The following is a 27,417-nucleotide window of genomic DNA, read 5'->3' on the forward strand; positions in this document are numbered from 1 at the left end:
CTGTTGGTAACACAGTACCATGCTAACTAGATTTGCACCTGAGCTGTAGGAGCTTATTTTGTAGCTTGCCCTAGTGTTTGCCCAATTCAACAACCAAATCAAGTCCTTGGGGTCATGGTCATTTAGGTCATTAAAATGACCAACTTCTATAAAGCACACTTGCTGTCCATCTCCTCTTTAACTCTGTACATTCAGATGTCTTCTTTAAATGACAAACACTGAACAGAATGCACTGACTACTGGTTGAACCTGCATAGTCAGCAACATCTATTCAAGAAGCAATCACAAGAACTGATCACAAATCACAAATTAGCTATGTTTGTGATCAGACATCAAAACACTAACTAGTAAGTCCTCACCTTTAAAAAATTCAAATGGTTTTTCTTCATTTTACTGTGTGCCTTTTTAATAAATTGAGGTGGTATCATTGTGTGGCCGAGGCAGTGCTGGACCATGGTGGCTAGAAAGTCTAATTATGTCAGAAAGCAGAGTCATCAAGCAAAAGTGCACATCCAGATTAATTCAGATGCATCTATACAGTTAACTGAAACAACAGATGTTTGAACTTGCCGACTCTTAATTTGTTTTCAACTGCAGTATTAGTTTGGTCATCTCCTTAGGTAGATTGTTATTTAATAGACAGCATCCCTTGTTCTTGATCAGTGCTGATTGATTCAAGGCCTAGAAGGACAGCTTTGCCAAGATTATTTTCACTGGGGTGAATTTTAGGCATATGGTATATTGTTCTTCATCCCATTTTGATGGGATAAGAAGCAACTGCTCATTCCACAGCATCCTTCATTAGCTGAACCAATGTAGTATCCTAGTAAGCCCTATATGTCTGTTTCCAAAAGCCAAACTTTGCTTTCTAAGAAACCATAATTAAAGACTCATCATGGGTAACCGAGCCAAAGGTATAACTGCTGTAATGGAAGCCATAAGATCCAGAAATTGCTGTATAGTCCTAACTCAGAGATGTCCATGGAAATCTGGAGAGCCACAGTTTGGCCACCACTGTCCTTACTGTCATCTAATAGGAAGGCACCTCCCTTCATCCACAGACCCCTATTTCTGGCATCATCCTCTAGGGCAGCACAGTTCCGCAGGGCCTGCAAGAGGGCGCTCTTCCACCAGGCATTCACTTGAGGCCGACTGACTTTGAATAGATGCTGAACCCCCAGACACTCCCTCCATGACTGAAAGAACCAACCCCCAATGTTACTGTTAATTGTTATTTATATTATAATGTGGTTTTGCAATGTTTTGATGCCTTATTTGAAAGTTGATGTTACAGTCTATATATCATTCCATGTAAGTTGTATTATATATTGTTCAATGTAAACTGCCCAGAGCTGCACAGAAATGGGCAGTATAGAAATATAAAAATATAAAAATATAAAAATAAATAAAAAATAAATAAATAAATAATAAATAAATAAATAAATATTTGGCAGATCTAGGTCAGGGCCTGCAGGATGTAGACAAGGATGATCTGGGGCCAAGGGACCAAGCCCTATGAAGATAGGTTGAGGGACTTGGGAATGTTCAGCCTGGAGAAAAGGAGGTTGAGAGGGGACATGATAGCTGTCTTTAAGTATTTGAAAGGTTGTCACTTGGAGGAGGGCAGGATGCTGTTCCCATTGGATGCAGCGGAAAGGACATGCAGTAATGGGTTTAAACCACAAGTACAACGATATAGGCTAGATATCAGGGGGGGGGAAATTTCACAGTCAGAGTAGTTCAGCAGTGGAATAGGCTGCCTAAGGAGGTGGTGAGCTCCCCCTCACTGGCAGTCTTCAAGCAAAGGTTGGATACACACTTTTCTTGGATGCTTTAGGATGCTTAGGGCTGATCCTGCGTTGAGCAGGGGATTGGACTAGATGGCCTGTATGGCCCCTTCCAACTCTATGATTCTATGTATCAGCAGGTAGGGCAAGCAGTGTTAAGCTATGCTAACCCTTTTGTGTAGCAGGGATAGGGTGGGCTGATCACAACAGGGATGGCCAGCAAGTACAATTTTTTACTGTGTTTTTATTGAAATAGCTTTAACAAATCTTTGTTGTAACCACCCCAAGCACACTAGCAGGGAAGGGCGGTCTAGAAATCAAACTATAGGAATGAATGAATGAGTGAGCGAGTGAATGTGCAGTGGTGTAATGCTGAGAAGGTGTGCCCTCGGTGCTGGGGATTTTAAAGCAACTTAATTTAGCTGCATGGCTTTACATTCAGATGTGCTTTTGGCCAGGAACAGAAGAATGAGAATGCTGGGGGTTCTTTACACTATAACCTAAGGGCTGTCAGAACAGCCTTTCTTCTTGGTATCAGCTCAATATTGCACAAAGGAAACCTTGCAGTAAAATGTTGTCAAGCAGTCTATTTTTTAAGGCAAGCAAGACAGAACTTTTACATGCTTCAATTTCTGCCACAGCAACATTGGACTGGGATGCCTGACACAAGTGCAAATAAAGCCAATTGCGATGATGAATTATATCTGACTACTTGTGTCACACAAGCTAAGTAGTGAGTTGTTTCTTTTTAAGACATGCTGATACATATGGCCAAGCTACAGGTTACACGGAAAAGTCACAAATGGATATTTCAATTTTATTTCTTGAAACACAGATACGGAGAGTTGTAACCTTGTGAGCAGCAGACTCCTCTGGAGGGAGGAGGAACTGGCTGGGAAAGTGATGCAGGGACAATATTTCTCTCACGCTTGGATTTAACCTGTTTTAAGCTTCAGTTTTTTTTTTAAGTGGGATGATTCAGTCATGGCTTTCCTAAGGAAAATGACACATGTCAATACTAGCCTCAAATGCCACATAATACCACATGCAAATATACAACTTGATTTGAGAAAGAAGTGAAAAACTATGCACTTTACATTTGATTATTTCTATATGGAAACTTTTCTCAGCTTTCGCTACCAAATTGTTCTGCCTTTGTCAGGGATCATACACAAACACCTTGAAGGCCCACATCTGGTCCACACTCCAACAGCTGCACTAGCTACAAGCTGACTACTGGATCAAGCTTAAGGTTCTGGTAATCACCTTCAAGGCCATATGAGGTCTGGACCCTGAGTAGCTGAGGAACTGCCTCTCTCTCTACACCCCCCAAAAGAGCACTATGCTGTTAACATCACCAATTTGTTGAAGTTCTTATATGCTGCCTTTCTCTATTCGAAGGAGGCTCAAAGTGGCTTACAGTCGCCTTCCCTGTCCTCTCCCCACAACAGACACTCTGTGAGGTGGGTGAGGCTGAGAGAGCCCTGATATCACTGCTCGGTCAAAACAGTTTTATCAGTGCCATGGCGAGCCCAAGGTCACCCAGCTGCATGTGGGGGAGTGCAGAATCGAACCCGGCATGCCAGATTAGAAGTCCGCACTCCTAACCACTACACCAAACTGGCTCCACCAACCAAATCCACCAGCCAGAGCCCAGAGGTCCCTCCCATCATCATCTATATCCATAGAAAAAGAACTGAACCACAGTGCAGTAAAACTGAATCAAATAATTTGCTTATGTTTCAGCTTCTATACAGAAAAAGTAGTTGAGATGCATAATACAGGGATGCATAATGCTAGGAACCTGCACTAGGCTGGGGGCCCTTAGGGTCATGTGAACCCCAGGCACAGTCACCCATGCTTATTGTATGACTCTAGACATGGCAGCATCTAATATTAACATAAGCTGTGATATACTTTGCATTTTTATTTAGGTCTTTTAAAAAAATGTCCCATAAAATTATTATTGCTGCTGCCAATTTATTTGGAAAACTTATTACTGAACTTTATTAGGAGAATAATGCATTATTTTTTTAATTAAAAAATCTCTTCCTGGTTTCACATTAATTCTGAAAACTATCTTCTATGTATTTAAATAGCTATATTTTTTAGTCATGACCTTTTTATTCACAACTGCATGTTCTATATGAATTTTGGTGGAGTGGAGTTGGTTTATAGTTCTTAAAATCATAAAAGTCTCCTTTAAATACATAACTTAAGCATCTATAAATATAAATTTCATAATGTGGAATAGTGTTTTAAACCAGTATTTAAAATAAAAATCAAAGAAAATCCAAAAAAGGCACAAAAGACTCTAGTGTTCATAGTTAAGATTATATAAACAGAATTAAGTATGTCAGAAAGACATTTACACCATTATGAATTAGTAACCTGTAGCTCATGTAGCATCCAGGATTTTCTCTTGCACTATGCTGTTAGACTTTTTGTATTAAACATGCAACTTGTTTATTTTGTATATGCAAGATCTTTATCAAAAAGGGGAGCTCGGCCCAGCCCTATTCATGCATAAGCTGCCAATTTTTCTTTAAAACAGGTTCAAATATTGGTTTCTCTTTGCTTCCAACATTCTGACAGGGAATACCTGGCTTGTACTTAATAGCTAACATAAAATGAATTAAAACTTAGCATTTTTATTTACTCTACAATACAACATTTAAAATTAAAAAAATGACAATTGTATTTTGTACATGTAAGTCCCAGAGAAACAGCGAATTTATTTATGAATAAAAATCAGATTAAATCAGTCAGTAACTAAGGAATAAACTGAAATTGGTATCACTTTACTATTAATAGTAATGGGAACCATGCACAAAAACTTATACCAGTATGTTTATACACTATAATATGATTATTCATTTTGCAGCCAACTTAAGAACAACTGACAAAGTATATTAATAGAACCGAAGATTAAACCCAAAGTAAATTTGTTTTTTGATACAGGATGACCCTATCCAAATACACAGAAGGCACAATACCAGCCTTCCTTGACAAGAGAAGTGCTTAAAATAATACAATTTCATTGTATTAAAATTTAAGGCCTTGAACTAACACAGAATTGTGTGCATAAGCACACTGAAAACAATGGATTGAGGTACACTTAATTCTGTGTTGTATTATAGTTTAAATGTTTTATTAATGTTTTCATGCACCTTTAATGATTGAAGTTGCAAAACTAAGAACACCATCCTGGGGGCAAGTCCAACTAAAGAAAACGAAACTTCCTTAGGAATACTCTATGAGTGTAGGCAGTTTGCTGTTGTATTCTGTAAGAAGCAGTAAATATCAACAACAGAAATGTTAAAACAGAATTCCTTTAGATTTTAAGAAAATCTTGTACTTGTAGGGTAAAATTGTAATTCAACAATCCTGTTTATTTTTTACTTTTACTGTATATAGCATCAGCATGTCTACGTATTTAAATACATAGGTGTGTTATTGATAGAAGTGGGTAAGTACAGAAATAAAAAAGAAATTATTTGTTCATTTCATTTACAGCCTGCCACTCCCACGCAACGGCTTGTGGTATGTAACAAACTAGATAAAACCCACAATAAAATCCCCTTAACATAAACCAATTCAACCACCCATGGCTGCGACAGTAACCCTCCCTCCACTCCACACGCTATGGACTGGAGCCTCAGGGCAGATGGGGAGCCTAATGACCTGGCTTCATGGAATGAATGTACTTTCTATCATTAAACCATTTCAATATATATTAAAGAGTCTTTATAATAGTCTCCAGTGTACTTCCATTCAAATGTCAGCATTATGACAACATACAAAACAAACCTTCTTCCTAGAAAGTTTGGTACCATTCAAAAACTTGCCCATGACAAAACAAAACAGAAATCATAGACTGAACAAAAACCCTTTGTCACTTGTATAGCTCATTTTCTGGACCTAGTAGGACTGATTTATCTGGAACAGTAACTATCTACAAGTGATTGGTATGCTGTAGCCCTACACGTTCAATGTACTATAAGGACACAAAGAGATAAGGTCACAGTGTACATAATATGCACATTGTAGAATCAGCCTTACTTTGCCCCAAGGCTATGCAACGATAGAAGATGATGTTTAATTTTTGAATCTCTATTTGGTTTTGCTACTCAAAACTGTGGTTATAGTTTTTATATTAGCATTTCTAGGGATAACATGACAAAGTGAAAGGTACTTTGCATGTGCCCAGAGTGTTCCCAGTATTGGTGTTGACAGCAGGAAGAATTCTTGGCTTTATTTATTTTATATATATCCAAAGACTTATTACAGTGATTCTCAACCCGGGGGCCGGGACCCCTTTGGGGATCAAACGACCCTTTCACAGGGGTTGTGGCAGGGCAAGCAGCTTGGCTGGGGGGCACCATCCACACAACAAACTTGCGGGGTAGATCGAGACAGAGAGTTCGTCTGTCTGGAGCAGTAGAAAAGAGCAAGATCGACATGGTGGGACAAGAGGCAGAAATAAACTGAGAAACCCCAGGAAAAAAAACATTTTATATATTGGAGCTTCATGCCATTGGTCAGTTTCGGTTTAATTTCTGTGAAAGAACACTTGCATAATTTTATGGTTGGGGGTTATTACAACATGAGGAACTGTATTAAAGGGTGATAGCATTAGGAAGGTTGAGAACCACTACTGTAGTATGAGGATCAATCTGCTTGGCTTGAGGTTTATATTTCCTTTAGGCTTAAATTCAAATTTTTTTAGAACATTAAAGAAAGGGCCTTGACAGTGGTTATCCAATAGTGAGAAATGACCATTATACATATGCTCAAATGTACACAGCTTCCGCAAAGGTAAGATGGGCATTTTTCAGTCTGGTTCTATTGAATCACTCACTAATTTAGTATTTCTAAAACTCTTGGATCCCTATAACAGTATGGTATTGGGATCTGGGATTTTTCAGAAATCCTGAATTCTGGGGAGTCCAATAGACCAAAGAACAAAAATGTTGATTTTTAAAAAGCTAGCCCAACCCTTGGGTTGCCTTGATGTTTCCTGCAGTGCAGTTTAAACTACACCACAGGAGAAGCTGGCTCCAAGATCTGTGCGGACCAGCGAGAGCAATACTTTTTCCTGTGCACATGACTACGGAGGCGGGAGACTCCACGGCGGGACTTTTGAGGACAATCTGTGTGGGACACGGGACAATCTGTTCAGATGCGTGAGTGTCCTGCAGGAGTCGGTACGGATGGGCACCTTACTTAAGTGTTGTGAGAAGCATGAGGCAGAATTAATGGCTTTCCCCTTCCAACATGGGCTTCAGCCCTCTGCACAGTGTCATTGCTGGAGGTATGGCTGGGGCGGGGAGGAGAACATTCAATAGAGATACTGCATCTTGCACCCAGAAGAGAGGGCAATGGGCAGCATTTCTCAGATTAAGGGAGAAAATCCATTTTCAGACATGCCAGGGAAAAAGTTAAGTGATTCTGTGGTTGATACTGAGCAGTGCAGATTTGGGGGGGGGGGGGGGGATAGCATTAGAGTGGACACCTGACTCAGGCACAAATTGATTTATCTGAATCCAAATTAGCTTCAAAAGCCCAGTGCATAATGGACCCTTGTAAGAAGATGGAAAATAAGTAAATCAGCAACAAAAATACCATATAAATAAAGCAGAAACTTTCCTATAACCTACAAGATATCAGTACAGAGATGTCTTTATTGATATCACTCATGCAAAACATCTTTAGCCAGTTCACCAAAAAGCAATAACCATGTGATGAAATGAAAAAGAAAACCCTCCAATCCTTTTACTGTTTGAAATTAGAGTTCATGCATATGCTCATGATAAATATTTCTTCAAGCATTTTATTTGATCAAGTGTCCTTTACAACAGATATATAAGCAATAATATCGCTCCACCCCCTCATTTTCAATGACTTCTAAAGCCATCAAATACCAGATTACCAACTGACAGAGGCTATTCTGAAGTTACCTGAAAAACAGTACTCACCTTCTTTTGAATAAGAAACAGAAACAGATTTTTTAAGTGGAGAAAATATGTAATGTGTCAAGCAATCATTCTAGATTCAGAAATCTTGTCACCACTATAGTATTAGAAAAATATTACACCTGAATTCATATTTTAATACAGAAGGCTCATTTACAGGCTTCCAGTTCTAACTATGACCTACAGTTCCTTTTGAACCAGGAACTGTGTATTTGGGAAGGTATCACAGTAACAATAAACTTACATTAAAACCCCACATAAATCCAAGTGTTGCTTTTACATGTTTGCTTTATCAATATATCTAATTTTCAGCATGTCCAAATCTATGCAAATTTAAATGCAGAGATGGGAGCCATGAACAGACACATTTTGGTACAAATAAGCTAAAGCAACACCTCCCCAAATAACAAGTAGCTTTATGAACAGAATACCCTCAGTGGCTGTTTTTAAGTAATCTTAACAGTACTGCCAGCCTTGTGGCATCGGTTTCTATCAGTAAGACAGGGGAGACTTCTCAGGACAGTTATGACTTCCGAGGGATAACTTATCAAAGCTAGGCCTGGGAGCAACCACCAGGTGACTTGCTACCTTATAACATGCACAACTTGCCCAGGCTCAGCTATGTGGTATTTCATAGCTACTGGTGTAGCAATCGGTTTCTGACTAAGACTTGTGAAATCAATATTTCACCTGTGACAGCTTACTGGGTGACCTTAGACTACTTACACATTCTTAGCCTACTTCACACAACTGTTGTGAGGATAAAATTCAGGCAAGAAGAATGATGTAAGCTGCTTTGGGACCCTACTGTGGAGAGAGGTGGAGTATAAACAAAATAAATAATTAATAAATAACTTTGGTTAGTAGAACCAAATATTCCGACCTGCCACTCGCTCACCTCCAAATGCTGCTCCTGGGGGATGAAACAGGAACCATGAGAGGCAAATCAGGGGTCTGTAGCAGAAAGAAGAAACTGGTGGAAATTACTTAATCTCTTCTGTCATTGGAACTTTATTTGGAAACCAGTCTATTTATATTATTTACTTATATTTACAGTAAAACACTAGATCTTATCCTATGGGACTATTTTGGTATTCCTAAACCTTTGGCCTATCTGAAATATATATTTTAGGCATAAAAAATACTCCATTATAGAACGTTCTATTGGGAAAAAATAAGGCACGTAAATCAAATAGCATGTAGGAAATTTCAGGTCACATATCAAATCGAAGTTATTCACAGGATAAATGGACTTCACATTTGTGATATAGATTACGAAATCCTTTTTTTACAAGGCATGAATAATGAAGCACAGGTTGGCCCCAATTTCTATTTCTTAATTGGTTCATTTATACTCCACCTTTCTCCATTCTCCTGAGTTGTAAACAAGCTATTTCTTAAATTCATTGGCTTAAAAAAGGTGTGATAACTTGGAAAGAAAGTTGCTGATATTAAAATGTCATTTCTTTGATCTGCAAGAGATGTGCTAATTTTTCCTTTCATCCCTAGTTAATTTGCACTTCTTTTTCCCCCAGTGAAAAGGAAACTTGTCGAGCAAAAAACCCCACAAAACCACTAAAAGATCTGGATTAGAAGATCACTCAAACCTGATGTCAATGTCAGAAACAATTGAAAAGGTTTTCTGTCTAAATTATTTTGTCAACAGCATGGTGGTATCCTCGCTAACCTTATTTGGCACCAGTGAATAATTAGATACACAGGGGTGTGACTCCAATTGAAGGTGTTGGCACTGTAGCACTCTGTGAAAATGTTAACTATGAGGTTAACTTCAATTTTCTCTTCTTTAATTAAATGCACATGGTACTAATGAGGTAACCTACTGTTCCTTGATAGCACTAATTAGCTAAGAGGAGAGTACACTCTCACACTGCAATTTAAACCTAAAAATAAGGTTGAGATATGCTAATTGCAGGCAATTTAAAACAGTACAAGTTGTGGAACTAGTCATAATAAGGGAAACTGACTGCTTTACAGCTACACAGCTGTAACTTTGCTTAAAATCAAAACAATCCACACCATTTTAGGATGATTTAACAAAGTCTCCAGAAAAGCCGTCAAAAACTAAGATCCTTGGTACAAATGGGATAGACATAAACAAAAAATACCTCATCAGCTAGACTTTAAGAGTAGATTTAAGAGGGGACATGATAGCCCTCTTTAAGTATTTGAAAGGTTGTCACTTGGAGGAGGGCAGGATGCTGTTCCCATTGGCTGCAGCGGAAAGGGTATGCAGTAATGGGTTTAAACTACAAGTACAACGATATAGGCTAGATATCAGGGGGGGGAATTTCACAGTCAGAGTAGTTCAGCAGTGGAATAGGCTGCCTGAGGAGATGGTGAGTCACTGGCAGTCTTCAAGCAAAGGTTGGATACACACTTTTCTTTGATGCTTTAGGATGCTTTGGGCTGATCCTGCGTTGAGCAGGGGGTTGGACTAGATGGCCTGTATGGCCCCTTCCAACTCTATGATTCAAGCTGTAAAATTTAATAAAAACTAACAAAGGAACACCACAGCTATCACTGATTTTCTTTGCAATAGTAGCTTGTAAAGTGTTCTTAATCTGGCTATAGAGATCCTCTCATAAAAATGAGCATCCACATTGTATTGCCCTATTGGTGTGTGTTATGGCTTTGTTGTTGTTGTTTTTAAAAAAAATAGAAACAGCCATATAAAATATGTATATACAAATAAGAATATATAAATGTGAAAAAAATGTGAATTCCAAGACGTTTTCCTAAGAAAATAGAATAGAAATTTGTCATCTAATAGTCACCTTTTCTGTTCCTGGCATAACTAGTTTTCCTATTGGAACTTCAGAGGAATTGCTTAGGCAATAATGCAATAAACTGGGCAATTTGGCTACTGAATTGCAGGGCAGAATGGCACATCATATCACTTAGTGATAGCATCAACAATTTTCCAACTTTAGCTTTAAACTCTCCATATTTGAATGCAGAGAAGGCAAACACTAGTCATTTGAGACACAGAGCTATTTTTCCTAAGGTAATGTGACAATAGCATATGCTCTGGATGGTATTGCTTTTCCTGTTCTTTGCCTCTACATTAAGAAAAGCTACAAATACATGTATCACAAAGAGAGCAGTGTGAAAAGCCAGCAGCACTGAGTTCCTTTCTAAGGCAACATATGATAATTTAAGATTTTATCTCATGCATAGCCTTTAAGTTTCATCCCCAATATGGCTAGTTTCTGAAATATCCAACTTGCTCATTGTCTGTTTACCATTTGGAGGTTTTCGGGGGGGGGGGGGAGTTGAATTGTAATATTTTCCAAAGATGTTTCTAGAACATCTTCAAGTACTCTAAATGGAGCATGGTCCCATTAAGCATATCTCACTGGACATATATTTGGTAGATTGATTAAGAGTGATGGCCTCTAATCCGGAGATCCGGGGTTGATTGCCCCCTTCCTCCTCCTGCAGCCAGCTGGGCAACCTTGGGTTAGTCACAGTTCTGTAAGAGCCGTTCTCATAGAGCAGTTCTTTAGTGCTCTCTCAGCCCACCTACCTCACAGGCTGTCTCTTGCGGGGAAAGAAAGGGAAGTCGATTGTAAGCTGCTTTGAGACTCCTTCAGGTACTGAAAAGCAGTGTACATAAACCAACTCTTTGTCTTCTAAATTTTTTTTTAAGTACCTGAAGTAAGGGTACTTTTTTTTAAGTACCCTACATGATAATTTTATGTCCTAATAGCAACAAGGAAGTGTGTCTGCCCTTCTCGGATGGTGTGCAGATCTCAACGGCTCACCCCGCCAGGAACTTGGGTGTAATCCTGGATGCTTCTCTCACAATGGAAGCCCAGGTCACAAAGCTAGCACAGCAGGGATTTTACCACCTCTGTCAAGCCAAGCTACTAGTGCCCTTCCTTGCTCTGGAACACCTAGCCACAGTGATCCATGCGACGGTTACCTCTAGACTACTGTAACTCGCTCTACGCAGGTCTGCCCTTGACTTTGGTCCGGAAACTACAGCTCGTCCAAAATGAGGCAGCCAGGGTCCTCACAGCAACACCATGGAGGGCCCACATTGGGCCCATTCTCCATCAACTAGTGATTGTCAGTTGAATTCTAAATCAGACTAAAAGTTCTGGTAATCACCTTTAAGGCATACATGGTCAGGGCCCAGTGTACCTGAGGGACCGCCTCCCTGCCTATGCCCCTCAATGAGCTTTACGCTCTGCCACCACTATCGAGCTAATGATCCCTGGCCCTAAAGAAGCCCACCTGGCCTCAACCAGGGCAAGAGCCTTCCCTGTCCTGGTCCCCTCCTGGTGGAATGAGCTCCCGGAGCTAAAACAGTGCCGCAGGGCCGACAAAAGGAGCTCTTCCACCAGGCATTTGGTTGCAAACAGGTGACCAGCAACATCTACATGGCCCCTGCTCCCTCCCTCCCAGAAATTCACCCATGTGGTCTGCTCTGGATCTGTTTGCATCATTATACTCTGTTACCTCTGTTATAATTTAATGTTAATATTATTATAATTATTATATGAAAAACTAAGTTCCATACACTGTTTTCTGTGTTTTATGTAAACTGCCCTGAGCCTCAGGGGAGGGCGGCAAAACAAACAAACAAACAAACAAACATTTTAATGGAAACATTTGATTATGATAAAACAAAACCAACCCAAAAAAGTGTGGTTTAATTGTTCTATTCGAACAAAGCTTCATGTAGAATTTTTCATTGGAATAATACATAAAAACTGAAAGTTTCCCCATTTAAGGGGGGGGGAATAATTCCAGAACACATGCAAATGTTAGCATACCCAGAGCGGCCCACTTCTGGCTTGCCCCTTCAAGAAGGGAGGGAAATTGTGTGCCTAGCCTGTGGCATTCTGGGATACTTGTTCTACAATGAGCATTAGGATAAAGGCTATATTAAAGAAATGTTGGGATATTCTCTTGGACTGCTACTAACTTCCAGCCCTCATATAAAATCTTCCAAAACTTTTCATAATGAAATACAATAACTTTACTCTGAAATTAACAACCAGATTTGTTAGTCTTCTTAATGAATCCCTTGTCTAAGTGGCAGTGGCTATCACTAGTCAATAGTTTAAGTAACAGATAACAACTACAGACACGCATCCTTATCCATTTTTGTTCCTCTATATATTTATGAAACAGCCTAGGGAGTGGGACATATCTGGCTGTTCAAGTTGGAATAGGGCCAATCAGGGTGAAGCCAGCTTTGCCCTGATTGGCCCTGCCCCTGTAACTCCCGCCCTCCGTCCCTGGGCTCTAGCCTCCTTGCTCTCAGACGCCTCAGTGCCTGGAGCCAGCAGCAGGCAAGGGGAGAGGCCCTGAGCAAAGGGTTGTGGTGGAGGGCCTTCTAACCAGGGCCTCTTGGCCTTTTTAGCCTGGTTTGCTGATTGCTTGTTAAGGACTGCTAAGGAGCTCTGGCCCGGCCCTGCTAACGAGCTGCCCATCCCCCGCCCACCCCGTTGATCTTGCTGTGAGTTGCGGCCCAAAGCTACCTTAAGCTGTCTGGCCAGGGGCCAGGGGAGGGGACCCTTTCAAGGCCTATTCTTAGGAACGGGCTTTGAAGCTAGTAAATATATAAATTTAAAACAGGACTTCTAGAAATGAACTGCAAGAAAACATTAAGCTACTCTATACTCAAAATTGAAATGTAACTTACAATGGAGTTCATAGTTAAGATATAAACCAGTTGATTGTTCTCTCAGTGACATTATAAAATGAGTCATACCAAAGTAATACTCCCTACCTGGTTAAGACAAGCTTACAATACAACCAGTTAGAGAAATTTCTCATAGAATTACAGAGAGGGCCAGCCAAGGAGATTCTGGATCATGCTATGTCCAGTGAAAATATCTAAATTCTTTCTTGTTGAGCTGTTGAAAGAAAAATCAGCTGATCTAAAAAGTTCTTCTCAGTAAATTCAAGATTGCTTGTACAGGTATCAGAAGCTCTCATTAGAAGACTAAAGGAGAGTGCTTCTCTGACACCTTAGAAGTTTCCAGCACACAGTCCTTAATGTAGAAGTTCTCTTACCCTGTTTTCTCCCATAATATGTTAAGAGGAATGAATCTATTCTCAAGGATGCTGTTCTAGCACTTGCAACAGAGACTCACTTTAGTTCAGCTTTAGGATAAAAAATTAAGTTCAAGAGTTTATCTTGGATTTAAAACATAAATCTGTATAGAATATGCATTCCTCTTTTGTGACCATACTTCCAATTCAGAAACACTCTGGCCACCATTGCAGGTTCTAGAAAGTAAGTAACATGTTGCCATAGTTCCAGGAGTGGCTTTTTGACAGCATCTGAAATGAGACAGATTCCTAGTGGAAAAGCTGTGAGCCACTAGTACAGGCAATGATGAAACAATGGATCTCATTCTTTTGATTAATGTCCAGAGAGGCTCCTGAATTCATCAAGGGATTGTCTTTTATTTGGAGTCTGGGCTCTGTCTGGCTCTTAACAACTATTTTATATTGTTCAGGCAGTAAAATAAGTTTAGATAAAGAAAGTATGCACTGCTATATTTCATTTTTAAAGCAAATTTCAGCACATTTCCAAACATGCTTTTATATAGTTTCACATTTTTCCAAAATATTACATCTCCAATTACAGCACAGGAATAAACAGCTGAAAGAACCCCATTAAAAATTAATCAATTGCTTGTTTCATTTAAATAGCTAATTTTGAAAGAATTTCTGTTCCCCCCTCTCCCTTTTGTAATAATGACACAGTCAGAACAGGATCTGTGATGTGCCTCCGTTTTGCCCCCCCCCCTTCCTTGGTGAAATTTATCAGTTTTATTTATAATCCACCTTTCTCACAGATACTCAGGCTGGAGTACAAGAATAAGATGTCCATAAATAAAGCAAAAAACATTTGTAAACTTTTAATGAATAATATCGCCTTAATAGAACTGTCTTCCTGGAAAGTTCCACTTTGCATATTCTGTGGAATAAGATTAGTAGGGATGGACATGAACTGAAGAAAAAAAACAACCCCCCTCCACCATTAAAATATCTTGAATTGGATCTCACAAATTAGAGCTCAGGCCAGCTGCTATCACCATCCTCCAACAACTCCTTACCTGATTTCTGGTTTGGAGTTTGTGGTGGGGTAGGGCATGTCTGCTGCATTAGAGTTGGCATTCAGCTCAGCAGGCAAGCTGGAATGCTCATTACTATTCCAGGAAGTGGGATGGGGGGAGGAACACCAGTAGTCTGGCTTTCCAGAGCTGATAGTCAGCCCTGTCAACCAATAAGGGAGCTCTCATGCTACTCTATGGAAGCAGAATGGTAATCTCTGTCTCCTTGTAAGAGGGGAAATGATCTGACACATTGGGCTGAATGGGCGGGGTAGAGTCAAAATGCCTCTCACATCTCAACAAACAGCTGATTCCATAGAAAGGCTTTTCTCCCCAGGATCAGCTTGGGCTGTGCAGGGTGAGAGTATGTGCACAGCCTACCAAACAGCCCACTAGCTTAGGAGCCAGGACTTGATCGAGGGCAGGCAGGAGTTGGACCCAGTAAGGTAGAGGGTACCGAGTTAACTGCTCCTGCCTGCCCCTACATTGTAACCTGTCTCCACTGACTGACAGGCAGAGAATAATCAAAGCTGTCAAGTGGTACATAGCGTGAGGGAGGTGGTCTTGTACATACATGTATTCCAGGTCATGAAGGGCTTTATAAGTAACAAGCAATATCTTGAACTGAACATGAATACTTATCATAACAAATGGAATGACTGCAGAATAAATATTACACATGCTCCTGACATTCTATACCAGCTAAAGTTTCCATATTGCCTTCAAGGACAGTACTATGTAGAACACATTGTGATTATCTAACCTTGAGACTACTGTGGCATGAATTCACATGGCCAGATGGGCTGGGTCAAGGCAGGGAGCCATCCTCTGTTCTAAATGGAGAAGGAAAAAAGATTTTTATTTATTTAATTTCCTCCACTTTGCAGCCAAACAAAGTTGCTTTTTATAGGAATAATGCTAGGACAAGTACAATCTCTAGATTCTTAATCAAGTCAGCCAAGGTCAGCTGAACCTTATCGTGTGTGGGATGCACAATACCATCTAACTTGAGTCTCGTTATATAAATGACAAAACAGTTGTCAAGACTGACCACAATTTCTTGAGGTTCACTAGGATCCTTGATAGAAGCATGACCCCTGGGCAGCCAAGTCCTAGTAATCTGAATGCAGGAGCCTATCACTGATTCATATTTGATTTATGAGGGCTGCGGAACTCATCTTGTTATACCAACATGACTTTGGAAGAAGGAAGTTCAGAAAACTGTTGTTAATGTATTTTTATACATAGCTTTAGGTAGCTGGCATATGTACTGTCCGGTTGCTCTCTAACACGGCCGCAGTCTCTATGCCTGCAATGATTGTTTACTCACTGGTGGAACATACGGTTGGCACTGCAGTTACTGAAAGGCTAGAAATTAGGCCACATTTAGTGGACAGGGAGACTTCAAACAGTATGAGCAACGCCGTCTTAATGAAGGCAGTGGTAATTCTCTAGAGGTAAAAGTGAATAGAGTGTATCTACATCTACTCTTTCTTAGAAGGATCTTTTTCCTTTTGTAGATTATACCACTTCAAATTAGAAACCATGTTATTTTTAATAGTTCTAAAAGTTTACCAGCAGCCTTTTCTCATGTGGTTCTTTCATATCTATTAGTTACAATTAAGTAAGTATGTTGTAGCAAAATTAAACAGAAATCCAATAAACAATAAGATTTACAATAAGCATCATCTTTCCTGGAGTACATGTTTGTCTTTATGTTTCCATTAGATTCACAACTCCACAGTTGTTGTAACTAGAACAATGCACAGAATCAGGTGGTCTGCCTAATTTGGACAGAAAAGGTATGTTTTGTCCATCTAGCTGCAGTGAAAATAGGGTTGCTGACCTATAACTATTGTTCATTGAGTATCTTCTGTGCAGGAACACATGGGGGAACTGTATACGAGGAGGCCTGCTGCAAAGAGGTTCTGCAGCTAAAAGCCTCCAGAGGGTGTTGCATGCCTAAAGAGGGTGTTGCATGCCCTTGGAGCACATGCTCCAGTTCAGCAGTGCCCACACTCTCCATACCACTGGAGCAGGTAGAAGGGCTAAAGATATTCCTGCAGTGAATATACTCGATGAACAACACTTACTGCAGATTTCCAGGAAGACCAAGACTACATCCAAGAAGGCCACTGAAGAGGCTACTGTTCTTGTGGAATGTACTCTAATTCCTACTGGACATATCTTTCCAACTTCACTGTAACCCCTCCTGATTGTGGAGATTATCCACCTGGAAATAGTTTGGGGCAATACATGTAGAAGAAGAAGAAGAAGAGCTGGTTCTTATATGCCGCTTTTCTCTACCCAAAGAAGGCTCAAAGCGGCCTTCCCATTCCTCTCTCCACAACAGACACCCTGTGGGGTGGGTGAGGCTGAGAGAGCCCTGATATCACTGCTCGGTCAGAACAGTTTTATCAGTGCCGTGGCGAGCCCAAGGTCACCCAGCTGGTTGCATGTGGGGGAGCGCAGAATCGAACCTGGCATGCCAGATTAGAAGTCCGCACTCCTAACCACTACACCAAATGTGTCTCCCTATTTGGACTTGCCATACGTAAAAACAATCCTGGCTCGAGGGCCCTCCTCACATCCAAATACAAGAGTCTTTCCTGTTCAGATTTGGGCTGAGGAAAAAATACTGGCAATATAACCTCTTGTGATATGTGGAACCTAGACAAAACTTTTGGCATAAAGGTCAAACTAGGCTGTGAGACCAGCCTTTCTTCAATTAATTTTAAAAAGTGTGACTCCGACCTTAATGCAGCTATTTCGCACTTTTAGCTGAAGTGATGGCTATCAAAAACCTAACCTTCATAGTAAGTAATTCAAATGGGCATGTCACCAGAGGTTCAAAAGGTTTCAAGGTTAGCTGAGCCAACACAGGGATAAGTATCACTGAGGAATACTGGGCTCGGATAGAGGACAGAGACTGTGCAACCCCTTAAGGAATCTCTTTGACAAATGATGGACAAACAAGGGTTTACCTTTGAACCCAACATGAAATGCTGAGACTACAACTAAATACACTTTGAGAGAGGAAAAAATTAACCCTTTAGCTTTTAACAATAACAATAAAAAATACTAAGTCTTTATTCCATATCTCCATGCCGTCAAGTTGATGAAACAACCCTTTGAGAGTCAATAGGTCTGGTTCCTTGTGAAGAGCCAAGAACTGACCTTTAGAAATCTCCACTGACCTTTAGAGTGGGAAACTATATCTGAAGGGGTGAGAATGGAGCTATGAGAATCATCTCTGACTCGTCTCTTCTGGCCTTTTCCACTACTCTACTAAAGGAAAAGGAGGAAATGTGTACATTAGAGCTCCTTTCCATGGCATCTGAAAGGCATCCCCTAATGACCCCATTCCTTGGTCGGCCTACGAGCCTGCGGGGAATGGCGGGATATAAAACAAAATAATAAATAAGCAAACAAACAAATGTCCTGGTCTCGGCATTGTGTTGCAAATCTATCTACGTTGGTTTGTCCCCAGACAGCAAAGATCTGATTTAGCACTTATTTGTGAGACCATGAGCTTTTTTTTTTGAGCTTGTCTGCTTGCATATTCATTTCCCCTGAAATGTGGATAGTTTGGATAACTGCCCCAAACTCTATAATCAACTCCAACATAATCATAGCTTCCTGACACTTCTGTCTGGACCCTGTACCCCCCTGTTTGTTGAGGAAAAACATTGTGACAGTGTTTGCAAAGGGATACTCTGGTTCCGGGAAATTGATATGGGCATATCTCACAGCAAATAATTCCAGTGTGTTGATATGTAGGGACTTCTTCTGATCAAGCCAAGAACCCTGGGCCAAGAAAGCTTCACAGTAGGCTCCCCACCCCAGAAAGGATGCATCTGTAGTCAAGGCTATTTCTTGACTAGGTACTCCAAAGGAAGTTCCTTCACCTAGGTTTTACTGTCTTCTCCACCACTCTAATGATCAAATAACCAATCTAGGGATGAAGAATTTATCACAGTATGAATGTGACTGAACCCTATAACATGAAAGGAACCACAATTGTAAACATCTCATTCAAAACCTGGCTAATGGCATCCTTATCGCTCAATAAAAATTGGCAGATCAGGTCTTTTGAATGGTTTCTCCATTTTGGTATAAAAGGTATAATATGCTTTCGCTGGACAATAAACAAGGGACAATCCAGTAAGATGTTGCATGGTGTCAGGAGTGTTTAATTCACAGGGAGTATAAGTCAAAAACAAGGACTCCACATCCCTCCCATGCCTCCCTCTTCAGCATCTAAATGCACGTCGCAACTTTCATGAAAAAAGATAGTTGTGTAATGGTGGCCAAGATGCTTTTTTCATGCATGTGTGTTGATTGAGAGCACATCAACACAAGAACCCCACTCCTTGCTTGGGTGATTTGAGTGCCATGGGAATTGAGGGATGGAAGGGTGTGATTTTCAAAAAACAAATTATTTTTATTGTGTTATGGTTCAAGTGTGTTATTGCAAATGATCAGATAAAAAAGGAGGGGGGAAAGCATGATGAAAAGAGATTACTGGAATCCCCTCAATATTTTGCCTCCAAATCCCCTTGAAATTTTGTTTTAGGTTAAATTTTACTACCAACTCTCATTAAAATTTGCAAACATGTTAAAAACACATCTAAATCCTATACTTTTTCCATAATAAAATGGCTCCATGATGCTCCGTGCACTCTATAATGATGCATGTGTCAACACAATATCAGTCACAATACAATATCTGGCAAACCTTATCAAAACCATCCACAGGGATGTATTGCAGTGAAAAAATAATAACTGCATTGAAGTCAGTAAGTGTTTCAAGCACTGAATTCTGGGTTTCAAGTTCACTTGGCATGGTGCCATACTGCATGGCTGAGAAAATTATTGATTGCTACTACATACAAATATATATACTGACAGCCAAGCCACACCTCGAAAATTTTACTGACAGAACAAGCTATCAGAGAACCATTAATATGAAGCCAATCCTTGTTTTAAAAAAATCAATGAAAAAGAAACTGTTAAAAAGTTGTGTTGAAATTTGTAAACCATTAATATACAAGTACCTTTATCTGATGTTTGCACAGTATGCAACGGATGCCAACAATCCAATTATGGACCAATTATCTTCTATTTATAAGAAGGTGTTTCTACATGACTGAATATATTATTGAGCTTCACTGAAAACTGTAGGTTGTTGTAGGTAGAAAATTTACTGACATTGGTGGAAACCTACAAGCTTGCCATAAGTCAGCTGTGACTTGATGGCACTTTTCACCACTACCACCACAGATGCATGAGTCTTATGAATCATGCCACAGCTATTTTTCCCATTATAAAAGTAGGATAAGATGAATTTGTTAATGGATGCAATGCAATGTAACAGTGTTGTTTTATTTTAATACACATATAGATTTCTCCAAAAGAACCATAGCTGGCACATTCATGGAACTCAAATGGCCATTATGGATACTGATTATTTACAAACTATTTGGAAGGGTATAAACATGTGAAGTCGGGGTGAGCACAGGGAAAGCTATACGTCAAGGCTCGTGTCCACCCTTACAAATTTCATGCTCACCCTGTCATTGAATATGCTGAAAATACCACCACAATCACTGTCAGTTGCAATATCTATCAAGAAGGAGCTACAGGAGCACTGTAGAGAGAAAGACACGGAAAGGAGTGGACCAGTCTCCTTCCTCTACCTTTCCAGTGATGACCATCACTGGCCCTGTTCCTGTCCTAAACATTACGGAATGGTTGCATTAAAAAATACACACACACGGGACAACACTAATAGCTAGTGATTCCAAAATTTACTGTATGAACTTCACTCTTCTATGGAAGTAAAGGTAAGATTTGAAGATTGTTTCTTACAGTACTGTCTTCTTGTCTTGGCAAAGAGAAAAGACACTTTGCTGCAACTCAGCCAGACAAATGATTCCCAGTTCATTCTACTACTGACTGAAGGTATCTCATGATTATGGCTGTGTCTGCAGCTCTGTTATACTCATGCAACGACATGTAAAGTGACTGCTTGTAGCTTCACCACATCAAATGCAGAGGTCAACTGTCAGTTTAACCACATAGATACTTGTTCATATCCTTGCACTACAGTGAAACAGCAGGTGGTGGCATTTTGCCAGTGTGTGGGATGCTAGCACTTATATTTTAGAATGGCAGAGATTATGATCATGATCTAATGGAGCGTATCAACATCATGAAACAGAGGACTGCTGCTATAACATCATTGGAAATTTCAAAATAAAATGTTTTATGTTTGTCCTACAGAAGTGCTATCTGAAGTAAATTTTGTTTGCTGCAGGTCACAGACCTTTTAAAATTGGCATGAATAAAATGACAGCACTTGACATAACTGTATGTACACCTTTAAACAAGAGGCATGAACAAAACAATTTGTTATAAACATATTTTGATGAACTTCACAGCTTCTTTTGATACACAATACAATGATACTATTCTTCTCCCTCTACTTACACAAAGAAATAATGTAAGAACTTCTTTTACAGCCAACAACAGGGGAGGCATTTCCGCACATCATTAAAAATAGTGTTACACCAGCTGAGTGGTGTAACACCACATATAATCGTGCCTCCCTGCCCCTCCTCACCTTTTTTACTGTCTCGCTCTTCTTTGCCAACATTTCACGCTTCTCCCCCTCCACAAGTGCTACTGGAAATGGCTGAAGAGAGCAACACAATTTATACACAACTCTCTTCCGCCTGTCAATCAAGCCAGGCAACTAATCCCCTTTCTCCATGCTTTAAAGGGCCCACAATGCCTAATTTTTTAAAAATCAATAGTTCTCCATTGAAACACCTATGCATCTAATCATAGGTGCATAGGACTTCTTTATTGCCACTGTTTATGGAATCATGAGTCTTGCTTCTTTTAAAAATAAATCTAATTCCTGATTGGGGGGGGGACTTAGAGAGGCATGCTTTTTGCTACAATTTTTTTTGCCTTTGCCTGCACGATTGAACATCTATTCATTGCTCCAGGCACTTTCACTTAAAACAAACACAGACAAACTCCTGTCCCCAGGAGATGGGGGCGGGTGCAAGGGCGGGACACTGGAGGCTCTTCTTCACCTCCATACATTTTTTTTGCTGGTGGCCTGCTGGTTGTTCTCCTGCAGATAGTGGTACATATGTTGGTGAATCCACTTTTTTGGATTCACCAACTAGTGCTTTAAAATGGAGGGTGAAGCAAACTGTTTAGTGTTCAAATGCTGCATGTTGGTGACGTCATGTGGAGGGGCTGGAATATAACGAAAATGAAAGGTAAGTATCTCACTAATTTTAAAGAGTGCAAGAAATCCCCTGGGTTGGATCTGGCCAATTTGTTCCACTAATCTTTTTTTCCTCCGGAGCAAAGTACCTTCTATGAATCAGAGGCACTACTAATGGCTGTAAAAACAAACAAACAGCCTTATTTTGTCACTGGAAGGCTTCTTATACTAGTAGAAAATAGTGTTATTAATAGATTCACAGTGATAAGTGAACAAAAGCCCTAGGAAGCCCTGGGCTCTAATCCTGTTTCCCCTTCCCCCCTTTTATTCTATGTCTGGCTCTCAGTGCTCACGCACTATAGTCTGTCCCCAGGAAGCTGAAGCTGTTCTTCATGATACTATCTCTTGCTCTTCTTATTATGGCTCTAGAGCAGTGGTTCTCAACCTGGGGGCCGGGGCCCTATTTGGGGTTGCCTGGCCCATTCCCCAGGTTCGCCAGGTTGACTGCCACTTTGGCGGCGGGCAGCAGTGTATGGAGGCGGGTAGTTGCGTTTGAGGCGGAGGGTGGTGGCCAATGCCTGGCAGAGGTGGGCAGAGGCAGCGGAGCCATGGCAATGGCTGCCTCCATGCCAACTCCATTGTTGTGTGAATACACGTGCATGCCACCCACGCACACGCATTTCCAGCGCCCCACTGGCTCCTTCTGCAGCTGCTCAGCCTGCCTGGAGGGCCATGCCGGCACCTGCCAAGGAATGCGCCGAAACACTTTGCTCAGCTCTTTCAGAGTTGGCAGGAAAGTGATCACCGCCCCCTGGAGGTCCAAGTTGCCCCATCATGCCTGACTCAGTCTGGAAGGCTCCGTGTGCTCTGCAGCAGGGTCGCTGAACCCTTCCCCCGTGGTTAAAAGGAGGGAGAAAGGAGAGAAGCGGTAAGCCAAGGGAGCAACATGTGCGTCCAAGCCTGGTCCAGAGTGGAACATAGAGCAAAATGAATGCGGCAGTGGCACCAGCCCCCTCCCCCGGCCAAGGCCCTTGCCCCCTCCAGTCACCGCCTGTGGGGTATCACCCATGGCCACGTCTGGGGGGGCCGGCGGAAGCACCTCCACAGCGCTAAACTGACAGCTCCTGCAGCTGGGTCCCCGTTGGGCTTCAGCACTGAAGTTGGGTGGTGGCAAAGAAAAGGTTGAGAACCACTGCTCTAGAGAGTAGTGCTGGCTGCCTTTTGGGCACTAAGTGTAAAATTGTAGATTTTACTTTTTTCTGCCATGAGAATAGCTAATGCTGGGAAAATAGTGTATTGGTGGTTGTTCTTAGCAATAGACTTCTATCATAAATATTCCACATTAAACCCTTTGAACTTCTTCTTTTTTTTTTTTTTTACAAAGAGTCCCAACTGTCTTGCATCTTATAAGAGACTAGCCTTGGTTTGTGACAGTAAAAACTAAAGGTGGGGACATTTTTACAAGCCCAGCAGAAACAGTTAAATGTAGTGTCCAGCAAACCCAGTGCCATAGTAGTAATGCTAGCTGATGTCAAGCACAGAATAATACAAGAAGGGAGGATGGAAGGCCAGCAGAACCAGTTAAATGTACAGTACCCAGAAAACCCAGTAAGACCGTAGCAATGCCAGCAGATGTCAAGCACAGAATTACAGTCCAGGCTGGGGGGGGGGGGGTTGGAAACATAACAGAACCAGTCCAATGTAAGTACCTTCTGTTTATAATATTAACTAAGGTTTGTTACTATAGCACTCTTAAATACAGTCCATCACCAAGCAGGATAGGGATGAGGAGGTCTCAAGACACAGAAAGAAAGTTTAGATGAAAGGAGACAGAAATGAATGAGAAATGTGTGGAAAAGAGGGAGAGAAATTAAGGAAAGGAAGGGTTGTTTTATCTTTCTGCAAGACCATAACTGGAGTCTTAGGAGAAAATGACCTGCAGGCTGGCAATTACTACAACAGCCATCAGTTTGCTGGCTTGATTGTACAATCTATTAAATTTGTTTGCTTCAGCCAAGATCAGGCTTTTGCGACCTTTGGACCATGGAGGACGCCCTGAAATATTTTTTCAGACTTCAAGGAGCCTGGAAGTGATGTCAGATGGCCAAGCCCCCTGCCATACCCCTAGCAGTGACATCAGTACCTGCACCCTTTGCTCCCTCCCACTGCCTTTACTACTACTATGGTAGCTCTGCCTCATGTAGGCCAGAAAGAAGAGTAGGAGTTGAAAATACAGCCTGGATCTTTTCCCTACCATTCGACTTCAGAGTTTCTGCGGATCCCCTTCAGAGCTCCTGCGGACTGCCAGTGTCTTTAAGCTACATTTTACAGATACCCTGTGAAGTCAGGATGTTTTACAAAGCATTTCCTAAACAATAATTGACAAACTACATGTCAGAATCAGACGGAGTTTCGTCATGTCTAAAGATTTTTTTTCCATGTATAAGCTCATTATCCAATAGTGGCTCTCAAGAATAAAACTAATTTACATTTACAATAAGAGTGTGGTCTACTCTTTAAAAGCACACTGATAAACACACCAATTTGACAATTACATTAATATAGGTATTTGCATAATCTGCCTTCTACACCTGTTCTTAATTTGAAACAGCTGCAGGACAAATCACATCAGAATAATCAGAATAGGTTACTGGATGAAACATCCCATAATTTATGCACTTTAACATTTTCTTTGAGGTTCAGTTTTTAAATGGCACATGAAGCTATAAAACCTGGACTTTACTGGATAATTTTTAAACATTTTTAAGAACAATATTTATGGGCATCTGTCTGATTTGCTTTGTTGACCTTCCTCTCACAGTGGCCATTTGGTTGGAAGTTATTTTCATTGTAATTTTGGTTATTAGACACAGATAACTCTTATGAAGTACGTTAAGATAATGAAAAATATATCAGGGACACCTTCGCTATTGCTATTGCTATATAATATAAAAAGCTAAGTCTAAGTGGGTGGGGCCAGTCGAAAGATTGGACTGAAACTGCCCCAGGACTTTGGACCAATAGGGAGGTGAACTCAGCCCACCCCCAAGCCTGGCCAGGGGCAATCTGACAAGCTCGCAGTCAGTTTGCCCCTGGCTGCTGACAAGAACACATTAAGTGGGCTGGGGGTGGTGGTAGCCTCCATTCCCCCTTATGCTGGGAAGCCCTCATGCTACCTCACAGAGGCCACACAACACACACATTCAACCCATGCCTTACAGACTGGAAAATCCCTCTCCTTCCTCTTCCCATCCCCGAGCTCTAGCGCCTGTTGTATTCCTGGATACAATGGGCTTTGCCCCTAGTCTATACACATGAAATTGTGATTGTATACACTGGTAAAATGCTGAAGTTCCAAAGCCTCCTTTTGGTGGAATCTCCCCCTTTAGCACCAATTGTTCCTCATGCTCAGAATTCCATAACCCCCCCCCCTTACCTTCAGGCCTGCTGTGAAGGATGCCTCTAACAGCCCCTGACTGAGGCAAGTGATGCATTTCCAAAAGCAACACAGGGGAGTCTGTGGGCTTTTTATTTTTTGGCACAAACAGATAGACCAGCAAGAGTCCTGCAAGTCTGGAAAGTGCAGGAACATCTAAATTACAAAATATTTAGACCCTGTAACTATAAACGAAGGGAGCTGTTCTTTATAGTGTGAAGATGAGCAGTAATTCCAAGAGATCTCCAGGCCCCACCTGGATATTGGTTACCCCTGGGTTGGATATATTCCTTGTGGTTCGAAAGTGGAGCCTCAAAAGGGTATAATGCCTCCGTAGCCTCCCAACCAGCCACATAGTGCCCCCAGTCTATTTCAGGTCAAGAAAACATTGTAGAGAGAAGGTAAGGTTGCCAGACAGGTTAAGATTCATGTCTTGGAATTACACACTTGTTAGGTGTGCCTGAGCCTGACTTGGGTCAGACGGTTGTGCACAATCCTTTTAGGATTGACAATTTCCAAGTCAGGCACAAAACCCAAACCAATCATGAGCAAGCATCATGCTCCTTACATGCATAAAAATCCATAAGACATGGCATAACCTCATGCAAGATACTTTTTTGCAATTACAATATTTTTTTTTACCTTTAGAGAAACTGCTAATAGAAAAGGAATCTTTAAATATATGTATATATTCAGCATGTTAAACCAATACAGTATTTTTATAGAATCACCCACCTAGTCATAACTTGTACTAGTACAACTGATGTAGTAGACCAAGCGTCCCCAACCTTCTTGAACCTGTGGGCATCTTTGGAATTCTGACAATGGTGGTGGGTCCGACCACCAAATGGCTGCCATAGAAGCCAACCACAAAATTGCCCTTTACGGCGCAAAGTCCATCATTCTCATGATTTTGATGCTGTGGCATCAGCTCCCACTAAAGCAACTTTTAAAATATCTGCATAGGCAATCAGATCTACAATGACCAGTCAGAAGCCCTGCTGGACAAAAGACCCACCTGGCCAGCCCACACTTGGCAGGCACCATGGCACCATGGTAGAGACACCTGTAGTAGATCATTTTTTTCAAATGTTCTTTGAACATCAGCATCCTATTCTCATGTTTCTGAAATCCACTGAATTTACCTAAACATAAATTATTGAGTACCATAAGCTATGAAATGCAGATTCTTTGTGCTCAAGTTAAGGTCCCAATACTAATCCATGATAGCATCTCCCACTTCTTATGAAACGGTAATAAGGGAAATGATGTTTCAGCCTTTCCCTGTATGTCGTCCCCCCCAAAAAACATCCCTTTACCCTCAGTGCTGCAGTAAACTCCACAAGTGTGTGTGAGGGAGGGAGAGAAATAAATGCCTGTTTGTAGTGCAGGGATGCTAATTTTTTTAAAAAAAAGCAGGACACCCTAATCACAGATTTCCCATGCTGTGTCCTGATTGGCCCTAAACTAGACGGGATTGAAATAAGGCTCATTTGACATTGTTCTGAGAAAGTGCGAGTACACACAAAAGCTCATACCTTGAATAAAAATGTGTTGGTCTTGTGCCACTGGACTCTAAATTTGTTCTGAGGCTCAGTTTAGATATCTATAATTATGAAATCAAAGTAAAATACATCAGAAGCAAACTCAATGATGAGAGCCAACGGCAGACCAAGTTTTCATGTAACCACAGGATTTTAAGACAGAGATGTTTAAAAATAATTTACTTTCTAGAGTGTTACTATATGTCATTATGATAGAAGCAGCCTTGACAGTTAGTGAAAAATTCTTTTCTCTAAGTATGCTCTGGAATATCATTAGCTAAGGAGATTAAGTGTGATTTAATAGCACTTATGTTAATGATCTATAAATG

General features: G+C 40.8%; 1 protein-coding gene across 22 annotated transcripts in view; it reads right to left on the reverse strand.

The window, feature by feature from the left end:
- Positions 1-27,417, reverse strand: part of FOXP2 (forkhead box P2) — a 551,538-nt gene that overhangs the window by 115,845 nt on the left and 408,276 nt on the right. Inside the window, exon 2 of one of the 22 annotated variants that reach the window (XM_077338483.1) lies at positions 15,626-15,695. The exons of 20 other annotated variants lie outside the window; for them this stretch is intronic. The gene's annotated coding sequence lies outside the window, so the exon portion shown is untranslated. Of the gene's footprint in view, positions 1-8,660; positions 8,722-15,625; positions 15,696-27,417 lie in introns of those variants that run through there. One more of the 22 variants, XM_077338484.1, reaches the window with a different exon arrangement.

The sequence above is a fragment of the Paroedura picta genome, chromosome 5 (genome assembly GCF_049243985.1).
Source record: "Paroedura picta isolate Pp20150507F chromosome 5, Ppicta_v3.0, whole genome shotgun sequence".
In the NCBI taxonomy this organism is placed as follows: domain Eukaryota; kingdom Metazoa; phylum Chordata; class Lepidosauria; order Squamata; family Gekkonidae; genus Paroedura; species Paroedura picta.